Below are 13,970 nucleotides of genomic sequence, written 5' to 3' on the forward strand. Positions count from 1 at the left end.
GCTGGGTACTCAAGGGTATGCTCAGGGAAGCAGTTAGGTAGGATGCTTAAATTATTTTAAGAATGTAAGAGAGATGGATGATCTGCGATAATTCAGGCACAGAAAAAAGAGTAGACCAAATGCATATATAGAGCAAAAAGAAATTTAAAGTCACATGTGCCTAATGTGGCCACGTTTCAACAGAGGGCTGCTTCAGAGGCAAAACTAGAGAGGAAAAACAAGCAGCAAGCTTCTCTCTAGTACAGTGTTTTTCAACCTTTTTTGGGCAAAGGCACACTTGTTTCATGAAAAAAATCACGAGGCACACCACCATTAGAAAATGTTAAAAAATTTAACTCTGTGCCTATATTGACTATATATAAAGTAATTCTCTTGAATAGGAATCAAATAAACACAAAGAAAGTATTTTATAATTACTTTATTATGAAATATTAAGTAAACAGAATAGTGAAAAATTATAAAATACTTTATTCAGTGCGAAACCTGGGCCTGTTTGGCTGAACACAAAGCTGATATTCTGGCTGGAATCGAAGAAAGACACACACGTAGCTCTTCGTCAACAGCTCTCAGTCTCTCTCTGTATTTGGTTTTTATAGCATACAAAAATAGACAAATATACCCTCCATCCTTTTTATTAAACCACAATAGCAGTTTTTAGCGCAGGGAGCTGCGCTGAATGCCCAGCGCTGCTCTTGACGCTCATAGGCTCCCTGCGCTAAAAACCACTATTGCGGTTTAGTAAAAGGTGACCATATTGTAAAATATAGACAGCAGATATAAATTCAGAACTGTGCATAGTAAGTGAAGGGAAGTTTTCATCTCTGGGAATTTACCCAGTTAACTATTAAGTTATTTGGGCAAATTCCTTTGAAAACTGTGGTAATACTGCCTCCACTTTGCTAAATTTAAAATGAAATCATTTTTCCTACCTTGTCTGGTGATTTCTGGTTGCACTTTCTTCTTCTGACTGTGCATCCAATCTTTCTTCCCTTCTATCAGCCTGTATGCTTTCTCTCCTCCACACCTCATTCCCTCCCCCAACTTTTTCTTCCTCTCTCCCTGACCTTTCTTTCTTTTTTTCTGTTTCTCTTCTTTCCTTCTGTTTCCCTGCCTGCCCCCTTTCTTTCTTTCTCCCTGCCGTTCCCCAAGCCACTGCCACTGCCGCTGCCATCGGGGAACAGGACCCACCAATGGATAACAGGCCCCAAAGCCGACGCCGACGCATGCTCTCCCTGACGTCAATTCTGCAATCGGAGAGGAAGTTCCGCCCAGCCAGGCAGCGATTGGCTGGCCCGAACTTCCTCTCCGACTGCAGAATTGACGTCGGGGAGAAGAAGACTTATCGGCTCGATAGATTAGATCGCCAAGACAAAGTGAGTCCTGGGTGATCGACTCACTTTGCCTAGGCGAGTTACTGGCGCCCCTGCCTCGGGCCCCCTGTCAGCTCCGGGCCCCTGAATGCAGGACTGGTAGTACTGCCCTGATGGCGGCCCTGCGGCACACCAGGCAACATCTCGCGGCACACTAGTGTGCCGCGGAACAGCGGTTGAAAAACACTGCTCTAGTATAACAGCTTACCAAACAAATCCAGAGTACCCAAACATAAAAAATACACTTCTCACTGATGCAAAAAAAATACAGCAGCAGTAATTCTGGAAGTGGCTGAAGGAGTATTACAGCAAGATTACTGCTGCTGTATTTTTTTATGTTTGTGTACTCTGGATTTGTTTGGTAAGCTGTTATACTAACTAGAGAGAAGCTTGCTGTTTTTCCTCTCTAGTTTTGCCTCTGATGTAGCCTTTGGGCCAATGGCATAACAAGGGTGATAGGTACCCAGGGCGGTGGTGCCCCTCCCCCACCCTCATCTCTGACCTCCCCCCACTTCTTCCCCGCTCCCTCCTGCAGCAAGCGTGCTGCCTCCCTTTCCTCCATACCTCTGTAACGTTCCTGGCGTGAGCAGCAACCTCCAAGCTGCTGTTGCGCCAGCATTGGTTCTTCCTCTGGTGTCATTTCCTAGGCACGGGTCCGGGAAGTTACATCAGAGGAAGAGCTGAGGGGAGGAAACAGGAAGTGATGTCAGCAAGGCTGTTCATTTTGGACATTTTCACTGCAAGAGTGTTCTTCTCACATATATTTGAACAGGAAATCCTAATGTTTTTCCTGTTTGAAAATGGCTGTGAAATGCACTTTTTTGGGGACATTATGAAAAGGACATCCCAATTTTGACTTGGATGTTCTTTTGAATATGCCCCATCATGCCTCTGGTGCTCTTAGCTGCACTCATTCCCTCTTCTATCCTATTGGAAATGGAGGCACCCCATTGTCTTTATTTTTCCTTTTAATTATTTTATTTTAAAAACCACTTAGTTTTACTCATAGGCAGTATAGCAAATTTTTAACAAACTTGAATCTTTAGATCATAGCTTTAGAATGGCAATTAATATTTAAACAAAAAGGGGCCTTCATGATTCCCAAATTTTACACATTCCCTAGCTTTTCTGTTTTTCATGCATTGTTTAGGTACTTTCAGTTTTGTTGGCTACTGCCATGCGTATTCTGTCTACATTACTATGAATTTTCATCAATGACATTTGCCACTTATTCTGTGAAGCAAAACCTCAATACTAGCCTTTGGACAGTATCCATATCCTGAAACTCAAGTTGCCCAATGAAAAATCACAGATATTTTGCAGATGAATCACAAAGAAAAGCAAGTGGGCTGTCTGCCACAGTGCCACTAAATCTTTGCATTTTTTTTCCTGTATGAGTTGCATCACACAACAGGATCTCTGCTGTATGCATACCAACAGTTTACAAATGGATACAGATGTGAAGCTAATGCCATCTTCTGGAGAGCTTCTGCACAGCAATGCCACACAGTACAAAGCCAGAATTATCTAACAGCAATATGCCAAAAAAATTAAAAGGGAGTACCAATACTTCCCCCCTTCTCCTTTTACCTGGACATACCACTTTTGAATACCATGGCACAGATGTGTACTACAAGTGACATTTGAATTAAGTATGCTACATTTCAGAATTCTGATGCATGATTACAGAAGCTCCAGTCCCTGGAATAACAGGGACCTTGAGGACTAATCCAGGTCATCACTAGGGGACCCTCAAAGTAGAAATTGTTAGGGCTGAGGTACAGGAATTGAGCTCCTGTAGCATGGCAGAGATAAAGCAAGCAAACCACTACTCTCAGAATGGTACAAGCCATCTCAAGACAGAAATGGGGGGGACAAAATGATAGTTCCACAGATTGTACCCCTCCTTTAAATTAGTAATATAGGACATTCTGACCTAAATCCTACCCCCTCCCAGCTAGTTTCAGCTAATCAGTACAGCTGCCATTTTAATTGACAGCATCATTCAACAATTTCCTCTATGAGGAAGTGGAGTGTGGATCGGCTTGAATCTCGGTATATCCCAGTACCTCCAGTTCTGCAGAGATGCCAACTTACCCAGTTCCAGGCTAGAGATTTTGGAATTTCTGACCAGCCCAGACTAGTCTGGTTAATTATGGAACATGGGGCATTGATTTCAATTGGCAGATCAGGCACTACAAATTCCACACTGCTTTGGGGTGTAAGTTTAAAACCAGGACTGGGCAAAAAGCCTTCAGCCTGGAACTAGGTAACTTGGTATCTCATTCTTCCTTTCATCCTCTAGATCAGGGGTGCCCAACACGTCGATTGCGATCGACCAGTAGCTCAGGAAGGCAACGCGAGTCAATCGCGGAGCCCATCCCGGGCTCCGTGATAGACTCGTGTTGCCGTCCTGATCTACCGGGCCAATCAGCCTTCCTCTCCAGTGTTCTCTCTAGGGCCTTTTAGTTGGGCGGTCCGCCCAGCTGTCATCTGCTGCTGCCGCCACTGCTGAACATTAAAAAAAACCAAAAAAAAAAACCGGCTTGGAGATTTCAGCCCGTAGTGAACTTATGCTCCGTGTCCTTAGTGCCCCAGTGACTCCTTCCTATGTCCTTAGTGCCCTCAGTGCCTCCTTCCTATGTCCTTAGGTCCTCTTCCCATGTCCTTAATGCCCTCAGTGCCTCCTTCCTATGTCCTTAGTGCCCCTTCCCATGTCCTTAGTGCACTCAGTGCCTCCTTCCCATGTCCTTAGTGCCCTCGGTGCCTTCTTCCTATGTCCTTAGTGCCCTCAGTGCCTCCTTCCTATGTCCTTAGTGCCCCTTCCTGTGTCCTTAGTGCCACCAGTGCTTCCTTCCCATGTCCCCCTCACTGCCTTCCAGACTTTGTCCCACCCCCACCCCCGAAGCCAGCCTGCCTGCCTGCCTCCCTGCCGCACCAAAGCCAGCCTGCTTGGCTGGCCCGGAATGTCCTCTCTGACGTCAGAATTGACGTCGGGAAGAAGGCTTCTGGGCGGTGATTACCAGCAGCGGCAGCAGGGAGGTAAGAAGGAGAGCAGGGGAGGCGGGTTTAAATCGGGTGCTGAAGGGAGGCTTTTTTTTACATGGCAGGAAGGGACAGGAAGCGATCACCTGTCCTGTTGTCCGCGTGCACAGCTTCGGGACACTGTCCCTGAAAACGGGACATTTCGGTGTCCCAAAACTGTGTGTGAGGACAACGAGACAGGGGATCCCAAAATGGGATGGTCCCATTCAAAATGGGACGTATGGTTACCCTATGCATGCACTTACAAAGAAACAGAGAATATGAAGGCAGATAAAGACCATGGGCTAGATTCACTAAACTTACCGATCCTGTAACGATGGTTGCAAAACCGGTTTTACTGGTTTTGCGATCGTTTGTGTTCCCCGATCCGATTCACTAAACTGCTGTCCAATGAATCTCCTATCCGATCCGATCCACCCAGGCAAATGAATAAATCCCCATGCAAAATAGCCAAGCGATTGATTCACTTACATCGGGTTTTACGATGGCAGGAGGGAGTTGGCATCCCAACTGCCATATTTTTGAGCGCGGTGGGGAGAGCGTCGATGGCAGGAGGGAGTCGTCATCCCTCCTGCCAGTTTTTGGGGTTCGGGGAGGGGAGAAGGGAGGGAGCGCTATGTCAGGGGGAGGGGGGAGGCTCTATTTTTTATTGGACAGATATTTTGCATGTGTAATGCATGCAAAATATCTGGCCAATTAAAAAATAAAAATAAAAAAGCCGGCAGAAGTCCTGACAGCAGTGACAGGAAGCTGCTTCTCCTGTCACTACTGTTAGGGCTCTGCCCCGACTCAGATAGTGAATCAATCGATGTTTAAAAATTGGTCAGAGAATTGGCCAACTGCGACTGAGTCACTATCTTTAGTGAATCTGGGTCCATATGGGCTATCTAATCTGTCTATCCATGACACCTACTCTCCCTACCATTGACCTAGCCAGACAGACAATATTGGGTGGGCCTGAGCCCAAATGGGCGGGCCTCTCTCTTTCCCTTTCTTGCCACCCCCAGCCCCTGCAACCTATCTTTTCTTCTTCAGGCACTGATTTGTTTCACCACTTAGAAGAGCATAGCAATCAGAATGATGAATAGCATTTAATCAGATTGAAGCAGAAAAAGGCAGTGGGCTTTGGTTAATTAATATATTGACTAATAAGGGACCAACAAGTTTGCTAAATGGGCAGGAATGGCAAAAAATACAACCTTATGACTCAGAGAAAGTACCTTCAAATGAATACAAAGAGTAACTGGAAACCAATGTAGTTGGAATAATATGGTCTTATCTCTCAACTCCTGGCATTAACCTAGCAAGAGAGCAGAATGAAACCGAAAACAGCAAAATAAGTAAATAAAAGAGAAACTAACATGCCAGGGCTATGTTGCATACCTTAATATAGATTTATTGTACAATACATGGATTGAAAAGTGTCCTTTCACAAAGACTAATGCAGACATCAGTATCTGAAAGTCCATATCAGTCTCACTTCCTCAAAACTCTTGGGCAGAGTGGATGGACTACACAGGTCTTTCTTTGCCATCATCTACTAAGGATCAGGTTTCCATTCACAACACCCTGCCTAAGACAGTTAAGATTCCAATGCAGGGTGGTCAGCAAGTGCAGTGGGCCAATGTTATTGGGTCTGATGGTCATCCTAACCTGTGGATTTTAACATCTTCTATTTGCAGGCCAGTGGGGAGTTCCAACCATCAGCCTGGCAGGGGTGTTTGGCATTCTAGCTGGTGTAATTTCATCCATGGTGGAATCTGTAGGAGGCTACTATGCTTGTGCCAGGCTCTCTGGAGCCCCACCCCCTCCAAAGCATGCAATCAACCGTGGTATTGGAGTTGAGGGTATTGGCTGTCTCTTGGCCGGAGTCTGGGGTACTGGGAATGGCACAACTTCCTACAGCGAGAATGTGGGAGCACTGGGAATCACTAAGGTAATTATGTCATTAGTGAATGGCTGAAAGACAAGATATGACTCCAAGAAAAATGTTCTATAGTAGCATTTCTAGCATTATCTACTTCAAGACTTTCTTCTTCTCTTTTGCATTTGAAATGTGTTAAAATAGCACGTGGTTCAGTGTTTCGAAAGCGTATTAAAAAAGGTGACTTGAATCCTCTTTCAAAACATTTTACCATTATTGACACTGTGCCATCTTGTCATGCCATGAAGTTACTAGAATTTGCATCTGGAAAAAAAGAAGTCCGAGAAAAATCTGGATAAATTTAAGGACAGTCTTAAAAGCTTCTTATTTAAAGATGCTTCTGATTGCTCAATGATTTCAGGGTCCTTCCATGCCAAATTTTGTTTTACGTATACTCAACATTGATATGATCCCTCTCATTTCCCTCTTGTCTTTAACCTTAATTGTTCTCTTTTCTTTTAAAATTGTATTTCTCCCTGCCATCCTGTTTAATGTAAGTACTGCCATGTCACTAATAAGTTTGTTAATTAAGAACATAAGCATATCCCCTGCCGGGTCAGACCAGGGGTCCATTGTGCCCAGCAGTCTGCTCCCGCGGCAACCCACCAGGTCCACTCTTCTGAGTTCCTTCCGGGGAAGTGCACTGAATCTCGGCCCCCCTCTGTGTTCCCTGTAGAACCAAACCCTTTTTGACCCCTCTTTGTGTTACGGAGATGGGTCCAACGTTCCAACTTTGCGTGCCAAATGCGCTCACATATCATTTGGGCAATGCGTTGGCCAGGTTTAACGCTATAATCCGCGTTTCCTTGGTTGACTAATACCACCCCTAAGTTACCCCGAAAATCAGGATCCACTACTCCCGCAGCTACATCTATGGCATGTTTTAGGGCCAAACCTGATCATGGGGCTATCCTAAGATAGGACCCGAGCGGCATAGACACCTGTAGGTCTGTATGTGCCAGGGCTCTACTCTTAGCGGGAATTATCAATTCCTCAGCAGCATACAAATCAAAGCCCGCCGCCCGTGAATAAGCCTGTGTAGGGGCGTGAGCATTATCAGAAAGAGGCGCCCACCGAATTACTGGGGTCCACCTTTTCCGATGAGGCCCCCATCCGTGGGACCTGCGCCAGGAGGGACGCCTACACTGACCATTTTCCTCTGGGATGTGGGCACCTAGCACCTGCTTGGCTACCCCTGTAAGGGCATCTTTTTGTTCGTGTTTTCCCACTCCCGCTAGGTCCTTTACTGGGGTTTGGGTAAGCCAATCCCTCCCTAGAATCACCGGATAAGGAGAGGCATCCAAGACAGCCACGGATAAATGTCTTCTTACTCCCCCCCATAGTCAACTACAACAGGGTGTAACGGGTACTTCCTGATAACCCCATGTATACAAACTATGGGTACCTTTTTATCAATCTTTTTACCTTGTTCTCTTCTACGCAGCTGGTGCCAGAAGGATTGAGACACTACCGACTGTTCGGCCCCCGTGTCCACCAGAGCACTCACTTTCCGTCCAGCTAGGGCCACTTGTACTCTGTATTCCCCCGGAATTATATCACAGCCTCTCCAGCCTATTACAAAATCCCTTCTAACCCGACAGTTCTGCTGTGTATGGCCCATTTTCCCACAACGGAAACATTTGGGTCCTTCCCTACGTGTGGGACCCCCGGGCTCAGGAGTTTTTATTTCCCTAAAGGGTGGCTTCTCTTTCCCTGCCTCACCTCGGGAAGAAGGAGCTACCCTAACTTCCCCTGCAGATCCCCTAGCATCCAAATAAGCCTCAGACACTTCCAAAATTTGCATCAAGCTCTTACACCCAGCCTCTGAGCTCCTTGGGCATTGATTCAAGGCACTGTTCTTTAATAATTTCTGCAAAGAGTGCCCTAGGGTCAGCTAGGCAAGGTTGTAACCAGCGTTCAGCCATTTTAGTGAGGCGCTGGACATTATGGCGGATCTAAACTTTTGCCTATAATGTTCGTGGGTGAAGCCTAAGTAATCTAAAATGTGTGCCTTAACATTTTGGTAATTGCTGGCTAAATAAGGGTTCAAAGTTTGGAAGGCAGCCAAAGTCTCGCCCGCTAAACATGGTAGCAATCGTGCTGCCCACTGTTCCTGCGGCCAACCAGTGGCATTGGCAGTCCTTTCAAAGGCTGATAAAAAGTCATCAGGTTCATCAGCGGGTGTAATTTTATGCAAGTGCATCCAAGCCAAAGGACATACGATTTTAAAGTGAGGCTTGTGCAGATGAGGAAAGCTTGCAGAGATAGGAAAAGAACTCACGGGGACGGGACGGGGAAAAATTTGTCCCCCCATGCCATTCTCTAGTGGGGGAACAAGGGCAACATTTGAATTCAAGAAAGCGCCAGATAATTACATTTTAATAGCATCGCTTATAGTCTGCTTTTTCGAACACAGAAAGCACAAACACGATGATAAAACCATCTTTATTAAAATGCACTACATACTGTACAATATTAAAACAACCAAGTGTCCCTTTAAACCCCTGAACCAAAGCTCAGCCTCATTTTCAACCCACTAAAATATTTAGTAAAAGCTAGCCCTGGACAGCGGTTGTGCCCAGATATTTGGCATCACGCTGCATTCTGGAGCCTAAGGCGGGCAACAGAAGTTATCCAGGTGACACCTATCTCAGTGCCAGCACCCGCGTAACGACAGGGCAGCTGTTTCGGCAGACTGGACTGCACAAGCTGTGCCAGTAGCTTCTCTGTAACCTATTCCAAGCAAGCGGTGGAAGGACAAACAGCGCTCGATGACAAGAGGCTCAGTTCTCCCAAAATCCTTAGCGGTATGAAAGGATAGAATGGCTGCAGACAGTGGCGTAGGACCGTCTTGGTGGGGGCACCGGCATCTGTTCTCCTTCCCTCCCCCCCCCTGCCGCGCATGTGCATCCCTTCCTTTTCACTGTACCTCTTTCATTTTCCCGGCACGAGCAGCGTCACGAACTTGCTGCCCGCGTCAGTGTTGGCTCTCTCTGACGTCCCGCCCCCCTAGGTAGTGATGTCAGAGGGAGAGCCAATCCGACGCAGGCAGCAAACTGGTGATGCTGCTCCTCGCTCCGGGAAAATCATAAAGGTACAAGGGACGGAAAAGGGGGACCGCACGCACAGCGGGGGAGGGGCACTAGCACCCCAGGTGCCACTGGCTGTGGATATCCAGGCCACATCTGCCTAGTTTGCCTCTGTTTTCCTACTTTCTGTTGCTTTTCTACCTCTAATCCCAACAGAGTGCAAACTGTGGGGAGGGAGTGCTAAGGATGGCAGGTGGGCTGGGATTATCAGCACTTAGGGAGCATTAGCAGTCCATGCGGGTCAGGATATAGCACGCGGGAGCCCAAAGATTAGCCTCAGGCCAGAAGCACCGGTGGCCTTTACTGCCTGGAGTACAGAAGTAAGGAGACAGGGGAGAGAAAAGGAGGGAGATGGGGGGAGGGGGGAGAGGAAAAGAGGGTCTGGGGTGGTACAATAAGCGTTCTGACGGGGCTGCGAAATGAAGCAGTCTTACATCATAATAACCATAAACAAATTTCATTTAATCTTTATCTAGACAGGAACATTAAAAATATTTTTTACCTAAACACTTTAGTTAGAAATTCTATTATTCAAACATGTGGAGTGTAGCTTCTTCGTCTTACAGTGAATTAAATATGGGGGGGGAGGGGGAGGGGAGCAGATTATTTTAGGAATTACACATAAACAATATCCACCATAATGTCTTTGCTTGTTAGGTATGGCTTGTTTACCTTTCCCTTTCTGTCACTTGTCAGGTGAACAATACGGTCAAAAAAGTCGTCATGCAACGAATCAGCGCTTTTGAAAAGAGACGAGATATCTTTGGCCAGTGTGGGATTCCCATTCTGAGCATTTTTTTTATTTTTTTTTTAAACCTCCTACCTACCACTTACCAGGCAGAACCTTGAGGGACCCTGTCAGAAGAAATAAAATCAAAATCCCTAAAAATGGAATCATGTTAATAGCACTTAAGTAACATCACTTCAATTTTTTGTTCCTTAGGAAGTATTGGCTCCTAAAAATGTGAGCGCTTTGGGGCTGGGCCGCGGCGGCTGATGTTTCATTAAAACCAGAAACTCAAAAATTCTGCCACAGTTAATTAAAACAAACAAAAAACAAACCTGATCTGTCACTGATTCAATATGTGAAACGCAGCTTTGCCCAGATCACCCTTGCAAGGATGTGCCCTAAAACCAGAAGGCAAGACACAATGAAATGCCCAAGAAAATAAATAGCAACACTTAACAAAGTTTTATAATTTCCCATTCCCACTTTGCCAGATTTCGGGGTCCGTTTACTATAGGGCAAGTCAACCCCCCCCCCTAGAAGGAAGCCCCCTAAAAACAAACACTGCTGTCATAGCTAATCTTTGGCTGAAGAGTTGGTCAAGTACATTTTATAAATAAATAAATATAATAAAAACCACGAGTTCTAAGTGCAGATCAGTGGTTCCAAATCTCAGTCCTTAGGATACGCCCAGTCAGGTTCTCAGGATACCCTCGGTGAATATGCACGAGATAAATTTGCATACCGTGGAGGCAATGCATGCAAATTTTGACTCCTGCACGTTCACGGTGGGTATCTTGAAAAGCAGCCTGGCCTGATGGGTCCCAAGGACTGACTTGAGAACCCCCCTGGTCCACAGCCAGTTCCAGGAGTGAGATACTCGGCCAGTCCTGGCTTCAAACTCGCATCCCAGGGCAGCGTGGCGTTTGCTGTGTCCAAATGGACCCACTGGCATCAGAGCTGCAAGTCTTCTGCTTTATTTTGTAGGCTTAAAAAAATCCCCCAAATCTGCAACCTTTCCTATAACTCTTAGTAATAGACTGGATGAGTTGTAACCTGAAGAAAACAGAGGTAATATGGTAAATTTGTTTTGAGTACAGGTGGTGATTTTTCTACTGTTTTACCAACCTATAATCTGGGTATTAAGATTTATTCACAGTGTGTCTCTACGGCACAGATTAAGACGACGGTGGCTTCATCCTTTTTGAGGATGTTAATGGAGGTTGCAGACTCTGAACTTAAATTTAATCAGTTACTACTGTAACATCTTATATTTGGGGTTGTTTATGCTCTCAAAGTGCTGAAGATGATTGAAAATGCTGCCGTTTGTGCCCATGTTACATTCTGAGCGCTGGTTGCCCGTTTCCTACCTTGTTTTTTTTTCGTATAAGAGCCTTCTCTTAGTACACAAAATGCTTTCTTTACGGTGTTCCTCCTATTTTGCCAAGTTTCTTTTGATTTATTCCCTCCCAAGGGCCTTTCATTCCTCGCAACGAAAAAAAACACTCAACTTCACACTATCCGCCTTCCCACCGGCACAAGCTCTTTAAGGTCATGGGCTCTACTCTGTGGAACTCGGTGTCTACTGAATGTTGATTGCAATGCTCCTTAGCCGGGTTTATCTCTTGGCTCAAAAACGTTCTTGATTAGGATTACCATATGGCTCCAGAAAAAGGAGGACGGATTGGGACATTGCTTTCAGTGGAAGTAAAGGAAGACAGATTGAGACACCTGCGTGTTTACTTCCACTGAAATCAATGGAAATGAAACCCGGATGTCCCAATCCGTCCTCTTTTTTTGAAGCCATATGGTAGCCCTGTCCTTGATCCTTTAAGCTCATCCAGTTCCTCCCCCTTGCTTTTCGCCTTTTAGATGGACTAGGTTCCACAACTATGACAGCCTGGAGAAATTAGGTTCTTACCTGCTAATTTTCTTTCCTTTAGACTCTCCAGACTAGTACAGTTCACCGATGAGAGGTCCCTGTGGGGTAGGTGCTTAACATCGTCTCTGGAAACGCGCTTCACAGAACCAATGACCACCAGGAAGACTGCCTTAAGAGTAAGGTCCTTCAACGAGCAGGAACACAGGAGCTCAAAGGGAGAGCGCACAGACAGGACCAGATTGCGATCCCAGGCTGGAATCAAAGGCTGCACTGGAGGCTGAAGTAATCTGGCCGCCTTCAAAAAGCGAATCATGTCCAGAGGAGACGTTAAGCGCCTACCCTGCAGGGACCTCTCATCAGTGAACTATGCTGGTCTGGAGAGGCGTTAAAGAAAGGTTGTTTTCTTTCTCCTACCGCTTCCTACTGGCTCTCAAACCCTAGTTGTTCCTATCTTAGTGTTTCCCCTGTCCTATTTCTATTAATTGTAATTTCTTTTCTGGATTTTTGTTATGTTGGATACTGTAAACTGCTTTGACAGACTCCTCACAAGCCTGTAACAAACAGTTAATAAACATGAAATTCTGGCTGGTGGTTGGGTGCACGTCGATATTACCCCACATTTAGGGTGACTGCACTGGAGACCAATCACTTGGCACATTCGGTTTAAGCGAGGATGCCTCAGCTGTCATCAGACCAGAGAAGCCTGCGCATCCGAAGGCGTCACTTAGTTTATGAAACCAAAAGTAATTGGCACAAAGATAAAGGTCGTATTTCTCATAGCTACTACCAAATTCGATAGGATCGGTGTCATCGCTTTTTGTGTAGCTGGAATCAAACTGCCTTGGAATTTAGGAGGAAGCTAAAGGGCTTCCTTCTTATGCCGGCCTTTTGTCTTAGGACCTTAACAACATCTTTACTATAGAAAGCAAGTTTTTTTTGTTTTTTTTTTAGAAATGTTACTAATTAGTTCATTCTTAATATCTGTTCTCTTGGGGTTAAAGGATGCGTGTTTTGTTACATATGCATTACTGTAATCTGTATCGAACACAAGGATTTTATGACCTATAAGACACAAAAAATTAATAAAATAGGCAGAAAGAGGTCAAAGTTCTTATGGTAAAGCTGACAACGGGATCCAGATTCGCAAGACAGGGTTGATCCGTTCACTTACTACACAACACTCTTTGTAACTTAGGAGTTTGCACTTGGGGAATGCAGTCAAATTTGCACCCTTCTGGCTCCACCCTCCTTCTACTCCAGGGGTGTCAAAGTCCTTCCTCGAGGGTTGCAATCCAGTCGGGTTTTCAGGATTTCCCTCAATGAATATGCATGAGATCTATTTGCATGCACTGCTTTCATTGGGAAGGGCGCAAATTTGACTGCATTCCCCAAGTGCAAACTCCTAAGTTACGAAGAGTGTTTTGTAGTAAGTGAACAGAATAAATTCCCTCGGTTTTGATATTTCTTCCCTACGAGCTAAACTGGGGTTTGTTTGTTTTTTTCTTTTTTAGCAGGCAACAGCGTGTCCTTATTTGATATCATCCTGCACGTTTAAGGACATGAAATCCTTGTAATGAGAGTGATGGGCCTGGAATCCCGGGTTCTTATAAAGAAATGCATAAAGTGTACCTCCCTATTCTTCACTGAAGTCTGCTCATACTTTATGGAATAATACAAAAATCCAACATGTTTACAAATGATGGAGGTCGATTTGCATAGGATACCTGATCTGTTGTGCCCCCTAAAGACCGTGGCAGGAATAGCTATGCATATAGATATTTGACCTGAAGTTCAGATATCCACCCAAGAGTCCCTCTGGTGACAGTCACTGAGTAAAACCGTCAGTGAATAGTAAAAAGAGAATGTGAGCCTCAGGCTGTTTATTCCTGAGCTGATTGGTAACACATCCTGAGCTTTCTATGCTGTATTCATG

The sequence above is a fragment of the Geotrypetes seraphini genome, chromosome 7 (assembly GCF_902459505.1).
Source record: "Geotrypetes seraphini chromosome 7, aGeoSer1.1, whole genome shotgun sequence".
NCBI lineage: Eukaryota > Metazoa > Chordata > Amphibia > Gymnophiona > Dermophiidae > Geotrypetes > Geotrypetes seraphini.